Genomic DNA, 15,228 nt, shown 5'->3' with positions numbered 1-15,228 from the left:
GTGAAAATGAGTATACCACACAAAGCAATTTATAGATTCAATGCAATCCCTACCAAGCTAGCAACGGTATTCTTCACAGAGCTAGAACAAATAATTTCACAATTTGTGTGGAAATACAAAAAACCTCAAATAGCCAAAGCTATCTTGAGAAAGAAGAATGGAACTGGAGGAATCAACCTGCCTGACTTCAGGCTCTACTACAAAGCCACAGTCATCAAGACAGTATGGTACTGGCACAAAGACAGAAATATAGATCAATGGAACAAAATAGAAAGCCCAGAGATAAATCCACGCACATATGGACACCTTATCTTTGACAAAGGAGGCAAGAATATACAATGGATTAAAGACAATCTCTTTAACAAGTGGTGCTGGGAAAACTGGTCAACCACTTATAAAAGAATGAAACTAGACCACTTTCTAACACCATACACAAAAATAAACTCAAAATGCATTAAAGATCTAAACATAAGACCAGAAACTATAAAACTCCTAGAGGAGAACATAGGCAAAACACTCTCCGACATACATCACAGCAGGATCCTCTATGACCCACCTCCCAGAATATTGGAAATAAAAGCAAAAATAAACAAATGGGACCTAATTAAACTTAAAAGCTTCTGCACAACAAAGGAAACTATAAGCAAGGTGAAAAGACAGCCTTCAGAATGGGAGAAAATAATAGCAAATGAAGCAACTGACAAACAACTAATCTCAAAATATACAAGCAACTCCTACAGCTCAATTCAAGAAAAATAAATGACCCAATCAAAAAATGGGCCAAAGAACTAAATAGACATTTCTCCAAAAAAGACATACAGATGGCTAACGAACACATGAAAAGATGCTCAACATCACTCATTATCAGAGAAATGCAAATCAAAACCACTATGAGGTACCATTTCACACCAGTCAGAATGGCTGCGATCCAAAAGTCTACAAGCAATAAATGCTGTAGAAGGGGTGGAGAAAAGGGAACCCTCTTACACTGTTGGTGGGAATGCAAGCTAGTACAGCCACTGTGGAGTACAATGTGGAGATTCCTTAAAAAACTGGAAATAGAACTGCCTTATGATCCAGCAATCCCACTGCTGGGCATACACACTGAGGAAACCAGAAGGGAAAGAGACACGTGTACCCCAATGTTCATCGCAGCACTGTTTATAATAGCCAGGACATGGAAGCAACCTATATGTCCATCAACAGATGAATGGATAAGAAAGCGGTGGTACATATACACAATGGAGTATTACTCAGCCATTAAAAAGAATACATTTGAATCAGTCCTAATGAGATGGATGAAACTGGAGCCTATTATACAGAGTGTAGTAAGCCAGAAAGAAAAACACCAATACAGTATACTAATGCATATATATGGAATTTAGAAAGATGATAACAATAACCCTGTATACGAGACAGCAAAAGAGACACTGATGTATAGAATAGTCTTTTGGACTCTGTGGGAGAGGGAGAGGGTGGGATGATTTGGGAGAATGGCATTGAAACATGTATAATATATGGAACGAGTTGCCAGTCCAGGTTCGATGCATGATACTGCATGCTTGGGGGTGGTGCACTGGGACGACCCAGAAGGATGGTATGGGGAGGAAGCAGGGAGGAGGGAAGAGGGTTCAGGATGGGGAACACATGTATACCTGTGGCGGATTCATTTCGATGTTTGGCAAAACCAATACAATATTGTAAAGTTTAAAAATAAAATAAAATTTAAAAAAATATTTAATGCAACTAAAAAAAAAAAAAAGTAGGAAGTCAAGAGATACCTGGAGTAACAGGCATGTTTTCCCCTGAGTACAGAATGAAACAGAGTAAAGGCTAATAGAGTTTTGCCAAAAGAACACATTGGTCATACCAAAGACTCTCATTCAACAACATAAGAAAAGACTCTACACATGGACATCACCAGATGGTCAATATAGAAATGAGATTGATTATATTCTTTGCAGCCAAGATGGAGAAGCTCTATACAGTCGGCAAAAACAAGACCAGGAGCTGACTGTGGCTCAGATCATGAACTCCTTATTACCAAATTCAGACTGAAATTTAAGAAAGTAGGGAAAACCACTAGATAATTCTGGTATGACCTCAATCAAATCCCTTACAATTATACAGTGGAATGACAAATAGAGTCAAGGGATCAGATTTGACAGACAGAGTGCCCGAAGAACTATGGACTGAGTTTCATGACAATGTACAGGAGGCAATGATCAAGACCACCTCCAAGAAAAAGAAATGTAAAAAGGCAAAATGGTTGTCTGAGGAGCCTTAAAATAGCCGTGAAAAGAAGAGAAGTGAAAGGCAAAGGAGAAAAGGAAAGATATACCCGTTTGAATGCAGAGTTCCAAAGAATACCAAGGAAAGAAAGCCTTCAGTGATCAGTGCAAAGAAATAGAGGAAAGCAATAGACTGGGAAACACTAGATATCTCACCAAGAAAATTAGAAATACCAAAAGAACATTTCATGGAAAGATGGGAACAATAAAGAACAGAAATGGTATGGACCTACAGAAGCAGAAGATACTAAGAAGAGGTGGCAAGAATACACAGAAGAACTATACAATAAATACATCAGATTCAGATAACTGCAATGGTGTGATCACTCACCTAGAACCAGACATTCTGGAATGCAAAGTCAAGTGGACCTTATGAAGCATCTCTATGAACAAAGCAAGTGGAGGTGATGGAATTTCAGTTGAACTATTTCAAATCCTAAAAGATGATGCTGTGAAAGTGCTGTACTCAATATGCCAGCAAATTTGGAAAACTCAGCGTGGCCACTGGACTGGAAAAGATCAGTTTTCATTCCAATCCCAAAGAAAGGAAATGCCAAAGAGTGCTCAAACTACCACATAATTGCACTCATCTCCCATGCTGGCAAAGTAATGCTCAAAATTCTTCAAGCCAGACTTCAAAAGTACATGAACCATAAACTTCCAGATGAATGAAGTAAAGGCAGAGGAACCAGATATCCAATTGCCAACATCTGCTGGATCAATGAAAAAGAAAGAGAGTTCCAGAAAAACATCTACTTCTGCTTTATTGACTGTGCCAAAGCCTTTGACTGTGTGGATCACAACAAACTTTGGAAAATTCTTTTTTTTAATTTTTTTTAAATTTTATTTTATTTTTAAACTTTACATAATTGTATTAGTTTTGCCAAATATCAGAATGAATCCACCACAGGTATACATGGAAAATTCTTAAAGAAATGGGAATACCAGACCACCTGACTTGCCTCCTGAGATATCTTTATGCAGATCAAGAAGCAATAGTTAGAACTGGTCATGGAACAACAGACTGGTTCCAAATCAGGAAAGGAATACATCAAGGCTGTATATTGTCACCCTGTGTATTTAACTTCTATGCAGAGTACATCATGAGAAACGCTGGACTGGATGAAGCACATGTTGGAATCAAGATTGCTGGGAGAAATATCAATAACCTCAGATATGCAGATGATACCACCCTTATGGCAGAAAGCAAAGAACAAATAAAGAGCCCCTTTCTGAAAGTGGAAGAGGAGAGGGAAAAATTTAGCTTAAATCTCAACATTCAGAAGACTAAGATCATGGCATCTGGTCCCATCACTTCATGGCAAATAGATAGAGAAACAATGGAAACAGTGTCTGGCTTTATTTTTTTGGTCTCCAAAATCACTGCAGATGGTGATTGCAGCCATGAAATTAAAAGACACTTCTCCTTGAAAGAAAAGTTATGACCAACCTAGACAGCATATTCAAAAGCAGAGACATTACTTTGCCAACAAAGTTTCCTCTAGTCAAAGCTGTGGTTTTTCCAGTAGTCATGTACGGATATGGAGTTGGATTATGAAGAAAACTGAGTGCAAAAGAATTGATGTTTTTGAACTGTGGTGTTGGAGAAGACTCTTGAGAGTCTCTTGGACTGCAAAGAGATCCAACCAGTCCATCCTAAAGGAAATCAGTCCTGAATATTATTTTGAAGGACTGATGCTGAAACTCTAGTACTTTGGCCACCTGATACAAAGAACTGACTCATTTGAAAAGACCCTGATGCTGGGAAAGATTGAATGCAGGAGGAGAAAGGGATGACAGAGGATCAGAGGGTTGGGTGGCATCACCAACTCAATGGACTTGAGTTTGAGTAAGTTCTGGGAGTTTTTGATGGACAGGGAAGCCTGGAGTGCTGCAGTCCATGAGATCACAAAGAGTTGGACACGACTAAGTGACTGAACTGAACTGAATTTCAGTAGTTGGGGATGTTGATTGTTAAGATTATACATAATATCATGATGCTATCTCTTTTAATTAAAAAGTATACTTAGTAATGCAACTATATCATATTTATATTTTCTGTTTCAAAAATATCTCCATTACAGGTAATGTAACTTCCCCTACCCAAATACATGTCTCATTCCATAGCTTCAGGGAATATGACTATTAATATTATGGTCTGTATGCTTCCATTCTTTTTCTATATATTTATACACACATACTCATAAATACACATATTTATAAATCATTGTTTTATATGATTTTAAAAAATGTATGATATTGTACTTATTGAATCCTAATAACTTTTTAAATTTAGAAGCACTTCTTTATGGTTTTGCCATATTGGTTCAAATGAATCCTTTCCTATGCTTGGCTTCTGAATAATATTTTATACCATGCATCTTTTTTCTATTTAACCACATTGATGTTAATTATTATTAAGATTGCTCCTAGTAATTTTTTTTCTAAAGGTTTAGAAAAGCAAAATCATAAAGTTGATCTGTCCTATGAAAATGGGGTAGTTGCTCAGTAGTGTCTGAATTTGTCACTCCACGGACTGTAGCCCACCAGGCTCCTCTGTTCATAGAATTCTCCAGGCAAGAATAATGGAGTGGGTTACCATTTCCTTCTCCAGGGGATCTTCCTGACCTAGGGTTCAAACCCATGTCTCCGGCATTGCAGGAGATTCTTTACTGTCTGAGCCATCATGGCTAAAAATTCTAATGTTTTTCCACTTAAAAATTAACTTGCTATTCAGTTTCTTAAAATGTCCTACTTTCCTAATAACTAGGATGCTAAGTTGCTTCAGTCGTGTCCGACTCTGTGTGACCCCATAGACAGCAACCCACCAGGCTCCCCCGTCCCTGGGATTCTCCAGGCAAGAACACTGGAGTGGGTTGCCATTTCCTTCTCCAGTGCATGAGAGTGAAAAGTGAAAGTGAAGTCGTTCAGTCGTGTCCAACTCTTAGCAACCCCATGGACTGCAGCCTACCAGGCTCCTCCGTCCATGGGATTTTCCAGGCAAGAGTACTGGAGTGGGTAGCAGACATATCCCAGTTCAGAATTTTCAAGTAAACATTGAGATGAAGCCCACAGCTAATAGTAACAACATGAAGGGTCTTCATGCTACTCACCCCAAATCTAACAAAACACTTAGCATCTGAACATTCCAGAACTCATGGGAGGAGGGAGAACAAGTTATATTGAGGCTTGCAGAGCAGGTATCTGCCTTGCTTCCTCAATCTGTGGGAACTGCAATGGAGTTGGAAGAGAATGAGGTACTATTTGAGTATCCTGAGAAATGTTGGCCCTGCCTACACTCCACACAGGACACAGAAGTAAGAAGTGCTGATCTTTAAGGCACAGAAACTTCATCCACTTTAAAAACAACCATAGCAACTTTCCAGCTTTAAAGAATCCATTCTCCCAAAAGTCATTATTTTTATACTTTGAAAAGATGTTATATATTAAATATATATGTCTTATATGTTTATGTTATATAAACACTACCTTCTTTTTCTGGATTTTTTTCCTGCATTTTTCTTGAAATTTGCTTATTTTAACACTCATAAAGGCAATCAGCTTGCCAATAATTCTGTGCCATTACAAGAAAATTCAATATTAAGCCATGTGAATGACAAATGACCAACATAAATATTTTTAAGTAAGCTCAAATAAATTTGATTTCCTAAGCCCTGGGACAAATTTCACATGATTCAGTTCATATAAAAACCCACTAAATAAGATTCTAGCACATTTCCACATCTACAGAATGAAATTATCTGCTGTTTCTGTCAGGGTTTGGTTAGGAAAATAAAAGCAAGGACATGTATTCCAGAAATAAAGACATTAATTTGGGAATCATAGGTTCACCCAGTTGGCAACAGCTGAGGAGTGATGAACATAGAAACTTCTAATGAATATCTCCGCCTCAAATCCTGAAGAGTGTGGTTCTCAAGAACTCAAAGTAAGTGCAGTTTTTACAGATCTTTGCTAAGCTCTCACCATCTACCTCAGTCTGTGGCAGCTGTCTCTTCTCAAAAGCCTGCCAGGAAGTTCACTTCAATTCAACTGTCCCTAAGGAATAGATTTGTCTTTCCCTTGTAAATCACTCGTGAATGTCGTCCAATGTCAAACTCTAACCTGAAACCATATGTGAATGGGGATTTTGCGAAATTAAGCTCTGTGTTCTTTTCTGTGAAGCAAAGGAGACCAGAAAAGGGAATAAATTGATGACAGACAGCCCAGCGGTCTCCACCATTTCAAATCTGTATTTATAGGCGAGCTGTTGACACACAGTTCACTTCTGAATGAAGACGATAACAGCACTGTGCCTGTCTGATGTGATGTATTTGCTCTTTGTACAGTCACACACATGCTGACATTTTCCCTAAAAGGGGTAACATTTTTCTCTCTTTGCCTAGTAACAACAGTTTATATACTGAAACTTAAATGCTGGATTATAGAGTTGAATATTATTTACACAACTTGTATCTATGGGAAATGGGAGAAAAAATATTTAATGTAGACAAATATCAAAGCAAGGAAGAAAAATATGCACAGTTACTATCGTCCTCAGCCTGAAACTGTATATGTGGCTGGAGTTAGGAGTCATAACTTCCTTTTCCCAGTTTCAACTCAATGTTTGCTTTGCCCTCATCCAGAACCTAAACTGGACATAACTATTTATCTGGCAAAAAGATGAAAATATGCACTCCTAAGGAGGCTGTCATTACTGGGTATTTTTATTTTGGCTTGTTATAGTTTTTACTCAGAGGTGAGTACCAAGCCCAGAAAATCCATCAGGTCCAGACATCCTCCTTCCTGTCCATTGTGTAGTAGCCACATTATTGCCTATTTATAGGCAATCAATTATCTAGTTTTTCAGATAGAATAAATTATCTAACTTTTTCCTTCCAGTGGTATCAACATGGGGTTTCCCCAGTGGTTCAGAAGTAAAAAGTCCCCCTGCAACACAGGAGACAGAGGAGACCTGGGTCTGATCCCTGGATTGGGAAGATCCCCTAGAGGAGGACTTGGCAACCTACTCCAGTATTCTTGCCTGGAAAATCCCATGGATAGAGGAGCCTGGCAGGTTATGGTCCATGAGTTTACAAAGGGTCAGACATGACTGAAGCAACTGAGCACACATGCACAAATTATCTATTAATAGCTTTTTCCCTTTGAGTGGTACCATATATTAACTGGAACTATCTGGAAACAAGGCCCAAGTGTTTCTTCTTATCTAAATCCTTCTTTATCTCCCTGAAGAAGCATCTCTCAATAAGTACTCTGCTCACAGAGTACCTTCTCTCTGCCCACTGCTGCCCTGGTGCCCTGCTGTGGCAAAGACTTGATAAAGCTCACAGCTGACTACGCCAAAATGGAAAAGAAGGAATAAAGCTGTGCTGTGGGTAAATATTCACATTTAAAGATTGGCTTGATTTTCAGTTTTTTGCTTGTTTCTGACCTCATTTGGCTGACCACAACTCCTCTTAGCTTCTTTTGCAGGTTTTTCCATTCTTGAGTATCCTTATTTTAACCTTTATTTAAAACCACTTATAAGACAAATTCTCTTTCATTCATGAAGAACAATGGGTTCCTCCACCATGAATCACAAGAACTTTTCATCCTTTTAGTAAGTTTTTCTATACCACACCACCCATCTCAAGTTCTTTTTCCCTCAAAGTGTCAAGATTGTGGTGCGCCCCTCATCTGGACAAATATATGCCTGCCCCACAATTCTTATCCTTATTGCATTCTTTCACTACCTTGATTGGCTATATATGCATTATTATTAGCTTTCAACATCCTTTTACAAAGATAGGAGGAGCACACAGAGTCTGCAAGACTGCCCTCACTTCTGGTACCAACTGCAAGTTCAGGGGTGGAGAGTTCCCAAGTTACCCTCAGGGTTGGTAATTCACTAGAAGTACTTAGAACTTACTGACAGCTGTTATATTCAAAGTTATGGATTATCACTGGAAAAGGATATGATCAAAATCTGCCAAGGGAGGAAAGCAAAAAGGCAGAACCCAGGAAAGTGTCAACCATGAAGCTTCCATTGTCCTCTGCCTGTGGAGAAGAGTCTCATCTGTATGTTTCAAGGCATGTGGAACATTGCTGACCAGGAAAGTCTATCTGAGCCTTGAGGTCCAAAGATTTTTATTGGGGCTGTATGGTCAAATGCCTATATGGCAACCTCAGTCTGCAACACCTCTGGAGGTCAGACTGAGAATGCATGACTTAAAGTCCTATCTTAAACCACATTGTTAGACTAAATAATGTCCCTTGGCCAACAAAGACAATCCTATAAAGACAGGACATTTCAAGTGCTTAGAGAGCATCTCTCAGAAGCTTAGGGGAAAAGCCAGCCATCTCTTTGGATACTATTATTTACTCCACATTTATCTAATTTTTTGTTCCTCTCAGTCAGGAAACACATCCAAACTTGTCCATCCTAAAAATATTTTCCCAACATTTCCCTCTAACAAATCACTTCACTTTTTTATTCAAACTTCTTCAAGTCTCCACTTACTCATCTGCCACTCGCTTCTCAGAGCACTCTATTTTTGCTCTGTATCTTTCCTGTCATTATCCTATCCCTTCAATATTGTTTGCAGTGAACTTTAAAAATGACAGATCTCAGGAAGTCTCTTCAAATTTAATCTGGTTTATATTCCGCCATTAACAATTGCTTGCCCATCTTGAAAATGACACTGTTTTATATATCCACACATATCCTCTATCTTCAAAACACTCTTCAAAATAAAAATGACATTATATTTATTCTCAATGTTTTTCAGCCTCTGTTAGTTTTACTTGAACCACTAAGGCTTTAACATTTTCTCCCTCAATTTACATCAGCATGTTACAAATACATACTGGTTTAAATCATAAATATGTTTATAATGGGCTTGTCTATCCCATTATGCTAGAAATATATTGTCATATTTATCATTTTTTTTTGTTTGTTTTTTACCCAGTGTTTACTACAGAGTAGGAGACATACAATGCTCAATAAATATTTGCTGACTCCACTGCTCAGGGAAACTTCAAAGAAAAATTGAATCCTAAGCAGTGTCTCTAGAAATGAGCTGAACACAAAGCAGATAATAGTTCAATGTATATTGGTAGTGTTATTTTCTGATGGCAAGGAATGAAGTGACAGATCACATTAGGTTATACAAAAAGAGAGAGTGGCAGGCTTGAAGCTAACTGGTTGTATCCTAATCTGGATATAGATCTTATTATGCAAAGTGTTTATATATAAACTATAAAATATATTACATACCAGGAAATTTGAATGAAATTTATCATTCAAAGAGAATTGGGAATCAAAGATACTTAAAACTTGGTCCCCTTGAGTATGCACTAGAGTAGGAGATACAGAGCTTCGAGGAGGCTAAAATTCTGTTTTTTTTTCCCCCTTTAGACAATTTCAAAATGAAAAGATTAGCTGATACTAGAGTAAGTGACTTAGGTGACACTTTGGCAACATTGAGGTTTTAAGACTGACTCATAAAATTAGATTTAATGAATCGAGTAATTACTTACTAATTTGTCTAAAGTGAAAAATCATAGGCTTCCCTCAGAGTAGGCTTCTCTGGAAAACATTTACAGAATAGAGTAACAGAGTAGGTGATCTGTTTCTTGAAGGTCTCCAGGAAAAATGAGAAGGCAGCATCGTTACTCATGTTTGGTCATGCTCTGAAACACACTAGTCAACTGACTCCCCTTCTCTGGAGGCATTTGTGTGAATACATTTAGAAGGGTCAAGAGTTTTACTCTTTGGGTGTTTCTCCACCTGGCAGGAAAATCAGGCATCAGAACTTGACATTTGCATCTAATGGTAGGTATATGATAGTAGTAATAACTAATGCTTATTGAGAATGAGTTTTGGAAGTACATTTATTGTTATTAGTACTGTCATTATGTCTATTTATAATGATGAGAAAATCAATACTCAGAGACTTTCAGCCACTAGAATATGGCAGAGTTAAGATTCTAACCTAGTCACACTACATCCTTAAACTTTATACTACACAGTTTCTAGTTATTGGACTATAAGGTTGGCCTTGATACTTTCCATAAAAAAAGTTGACAAGCATCCTGACTACAGTCTTATCTGTGAGGCATTATGCTGGTACCACATGCCTGTACTGTCATTGCTGTAAGAGTCATTATATGACCCAATTGCAGCTAAACTATAAACAAGCCAGCAGTCTCTGAGGGGAAAGCTCTGAACACAGAAGATAAGTCATTACAATGGAACAAAAATGATAATAGGATACTGTGATATGGAGTGTTTGGATATAATGCAGTGGGTCTGTTCTTGTTTTGTAGAAACAAGTCTGCAAGAAAAACAGAAAGAGCAGACACTTCACAGCACTAGGTGGAAATTTAAAACTCCTCTGCTGCTTTTAAAAAAGCAAGAGAATCTGCTCACCAGAGATCTTTAGTAATTTGAATAACCTCAGCGTTTCTTCCTGTTGTGAGCATCTGTCCTAAAGTCCATTTGCTTCAGAAAACACTAGTATTTGTTTGTTTTGGCATCTTGGAGAAAAATCAAATATCTAAGACCTGTTCGCCTTATTTTCATGTGTTATTCTTTAAATAAGACCCTCAATTACTTTAGAAAACACAGGAAGAAGTTTGATATGATATCATGGGAGTTCAGGAAAGAAGCAGGAAAAGAGAATTACCTAATAAAAATTAACTGCTGCCTATTTTCAATACCATAATAAACAATCCACCAGCAACCAAGAGCTTTGACAAGCAGGCGTTTTCTATTTCTACATATGTTTATTAATGCTAAACAAATGGAATAATCCAAGAGTATTAAATAAATTAGCCAGCATTCACTGAGAGCTTTTTCAGTGTTGGGAATTGTACTCTGTCTTTAAACATATTATTTAATCTCAAAGCAACCCTATAAGGTGGTTACTATTAATGTAAAAATCCCTACTTTATAAATTATAAAAAAGCACTACAAAAAGAGTAGTAAAGCAGGATTTACACAACTAACAAGTGTTGAAGCTGAAATTCAATCCAGGCAATCTAATTCCAGAGCAAACTTATAATTCATAGGCTATATTATTTTTAGTGTAGAGGAATTGATAATATTTGTCCCATTAAGGTATTTATACAAAGACATCTTATGCTGAGTTGCTATGTTACTTTGTTTTGTTTTCTCTCCAAAAGAAAAGTTAGAAAATATAGGAAGAGGAAAAGGAAGCAGGGGTGTTGGGAGCAGAGTAAAGGGAAGAGAGGGAAGCGGGAGGAGGAGACTAAGAATCAACAATAAAAGCAAATTGTGGTATATGTAGAAGAATAGGAAAATTGATCAATGGAATCTGGAAGGAATTACATATATGAGCAACTGCTAAGACAATAAAATGGTAACATACATGTTAGAAAAAAATTTTCAAATGTGATTTTGAAAAATCTTTTACATATAACAGGCTCCCAAAATTGGTTTACTTAGTCCAGAAAATCCAGATCAGTCACTTGTGTGCCTGTGCTCAATCTCTGCAACCCAGCCTCACAGACCATAGCCCACCAGGCTCCTCTGTCCATGGAATTTTCCAGGCAAGAATAATGGAGTGGGTTGCCATTTCCTACTCCAGAGGATATTCTCAACCCAGGGATTGAACCCACATCTCTTGCATCTCCCTCAGTGGCAGGCAGATTCTTTGCCACTGTGCCACCAAGACTTGTCTTATTATTTGTGTTTTTAAAAGGGCATGTGTTTATTTTCACTGAAATAACAAAAGCAGAGCAACTGAATTATAAATCTAATATGTAGTGGTTTAGTCACTAAATCGGAGAAGGCAACGGCAACCCACTCCAGTACTCTTGCCTGGAAAATCCCATGGACGGAGGGGCCTGGTGGGCTGCAGTCCATGGGGTCGCTAGGAGTTGGACACAACTGAGCGACTTCACTTTATTTTTTCACTTTCATGCATTGGAGAAGGAAATGGCAACCCACTCCAGTGTTCTTGCCTGGAGAATCCCAGGGACAGGGGAGCCTGGTGGGCCGCCGTCTATGGGGTCGCACAGAGTCGGAGATGACTGAAGCGACTTAGCAGCAGCAGCAGCAGCAGCAGCAGTCACTAAATTGTGTCCAACTCTTGCAACCCCCTTGGACAGTAGCCCGCCAGGGTCCTCTGTCCATGGGATTCTCCAGGCAAGAATACTGGAGTGGGTTGCCAGTTCCTTCTCCAAATGATATAATATACAGAAATGTTAATAATAAAAATTTGACTTATAATAACAGCTAATATTTCATTCTTATTATCCAACTTACCCTGTATTACTTTTCTTCTGGAAGACAATCTGAGGCTATTATTACTATGGAATTTATTTTAATAATAAGTAAGACTTTGAGGAAAAATATAAAATATGTTTTTAAAATGTATATCTTTATCAATTTAATAGAATGTAGAAACTAGAACTAAACCTATGCACTTATGGTCAAATAATTTAGGACAAAGGAGACAAAACTATATACAATGAGGAAAAGACAGCTTCTTCAACAAGTACTGCTGGGAAAATCTGACATCTACATGCTAAAGAATGAAATTACCTTCGCTCGTACCATAAAAAAACAAAGAAACAAATGAACAAAAAACCCTCAAAATGGATTAAAGACCTAAATGTAAGACCATAAGCCAAAAACACCTAGAAAAAAATATAGGCAGAACACTTTTTAGCATAAATCATAGCAGTTTTTTTTTTTTTTTTGATCTGTCTACTAGATAAAGGACAGAAAAGCAAAAGAAAACAAATGGGACTTTGTTAAACTTAAAAACTTTTGCACAGCAAAGGAAACTATCATCAAAATGAAAACACAACCTACAGAATGGGAGAAAGATGTCACAAATTATATGACCAATAAGTGATTAACAAAACATATTAACAATTCATACCACTCAATTAAAAAACAAAAAAACAACACAACCCAATTTAAAAAATGGACAGAAGACTGGAATGGACATTTTTCCAAAGAAGAAATATAGATGGCAAAAAGACTCATGAAAAGACGCTCTACATCACTAATTATCAGAGAAATGAAGACAAAAACCACTCATACCTGGCAGAATGACTATCATGAAAAAGATCGTTAATAAGAAATTTTGGTGAAGATGTGAAGAAAAGGGAACTCTTATACATTGGCTGGGGAATCTAAATTGGTTCAGCCAGGTGGTAAATAGTATGGAGATTCTTCAAACAACTGAAATTAAAACTGCCATATGACCTAGCAATTCCATTCTTTGGTATATATCTTAAGAAATGAAAAAAACTAATTAACAAAGATACCTGCACCCCAATGTTCAGAGCAGCATGATGTACGCTATTGTGTATTCCAAGATAGGGCAGTAACCTAAGTGCCTGGAGGGTATTATCTTGATGAAATTAGTCAGAGAAAGATAATAACTCTATGCCATCACTTACATGTAGAATATAAAAGGTTCAACAAATAAATGCATATAACAAAAATAGAGATAGACTCACAGATATAGAGAAGAAACTAGTGGTTACCAGTGAAAAGAGGGAAGTGAGGAGGAGCAAGATAGGAATAGGAGAATAAGAGGTACCAACAACTATGTATAAAATCAATAAGCCACAAGGAAATATTGTACAGAAAAGAGAATATAGCCAATGTTTTATAATAACTTTAAATGGAGTACAATCTATAAAAAAGTTGAATCACTATGTTGTAAACCTAAAACTAATATTATAAACCAACTATACTTTGATTTAAAAAATCTGAAATTTAACCCTGAGCTTTTTCTTCCTCCTTTAGTTGGTCACATGGGACCTTCCCACTGGACAGGAACAAACAGTAAGTTGAACTGGTACAACTTTGGTGGGTGACGTGGGCATCTGGTCTACTCATCTGCTATTGCATTTTACATATGCCTTTCGGTCATGCTCAGACTCAATCCTGGACACACCAGTTCCGTCTTGTGATGGTAAGCTTCTGGATATGTATTATCTTTGTGACTTGGTGAGACCAACAGAACCCAGATCATAATGAGAAGTTCCAAGGGCATGGTCACTTGGTGTTCCATGATCAGAATGTTCTCTTTCTGCCAAGGCCTTGACATGCCAAGAATTTTAGAAGACATACAGGTCTCTGCTGATGAAAGTATGGCCTTACTCTAGAATTTCAGCTCTTACATATTTATTCTCCCATTGAGACTTGCCATAAGTGGATTACTATGCGTTTCCTACCATTGAAACCTCCAACAACATAACAGTGTACGAGACTGTGGGGGTGATGCAGAACATCCCCGTATCTCCCTGCTTTCTGGTAGGGGAATGGATGCATGTGTAGCTTAGTTTTATATAGTTTATAAAGCTGTGAATTGCAAAGGTTCAAAAATATTTATGAAAATAATTAATGATTAGGAAAATACAGCTGAATATGACCTTAAGTTTGTTTCCTCTCTCTGACATTTACAGAAAGAACACTATGTGAGATAATGGCACTTTGCATAATAATTCTGGTTTAGGAACATGTAGAAATTCTGGTCAGGTGATATTATTTAAATAATTTGCTCATCTGTCACTTTGCATCCAAATATACAGAAAGTATTTTTAAATAATTATATATTTATGAAAAAATGGAAGATAGTACAGGAATAATAGCATAATTACTATTTTCCAAGAATATCTCTGGTAAATAACAGGCACACACTGGATTACAATGTCTTTAGTAAGTTACCAAAAATAATGTAACCCTCATGTGTGTGTGTGTGTGCTGAGTCACTTCAGTTGTGTCTGACTCTTTGGGTCCCATGGCCTGTGGCCTGCCAGGATCCTCTGTCCCTGGGAGTCTCCAGGCAAGAATACTGAAATGGGTTGCCATGCCCTCCTCCAGGGGATCTTCCTGACCCAGGGATTGAACCAGCATCACTCATGTCTCCTGCATTGGCAGGCAGGTTCTTTA

At 37.6% G+C, this 15,228-nt stretch overlaps 1 long non-coding RNA gene across 1 annotated transcript in view; it reads right to left on the bottom strand.

Annotated features, from left to right (window-relative positions):
- LOC133233987 (uncharacterized) overlaps positions 1–14,253 on the bottom strand; it is a 102,125-nt gene extending 87,872 nt beyond the window's left edge. Inside the window, exon 1 of the long non-coding RNA XR_009731942.1 lies at positions 14,055–14,253. This is a non-coding gene — a long non-coding RNA (uncharacterized LOC133233987). The remainder of the gene's footprint in view (positions 1–14,054) is intronic.
- Positions 14,254–15,228: the final 975 nt, after the last annotated feature.

The sequence above is a fragment of the Bos javanicus genome, chromosome 21, assembly GCF_032452875.1.
Source record: "Bos javanicus breed banteng chromosome 21, ARS-OSU_banteng_1.0, whole genome shotgun sequence".
Lineage (NCBI taxonomy): Eukaryota > Metazoa > Chordata > Mammalia > Artiodactyla > Bovidae > Bos > Bos javanicus.
The sequence above is the reverse complement of the archived record's forward strand: the minus strand, read 5'-3'. Positions and strand labels throughout refer to the sequence as shown.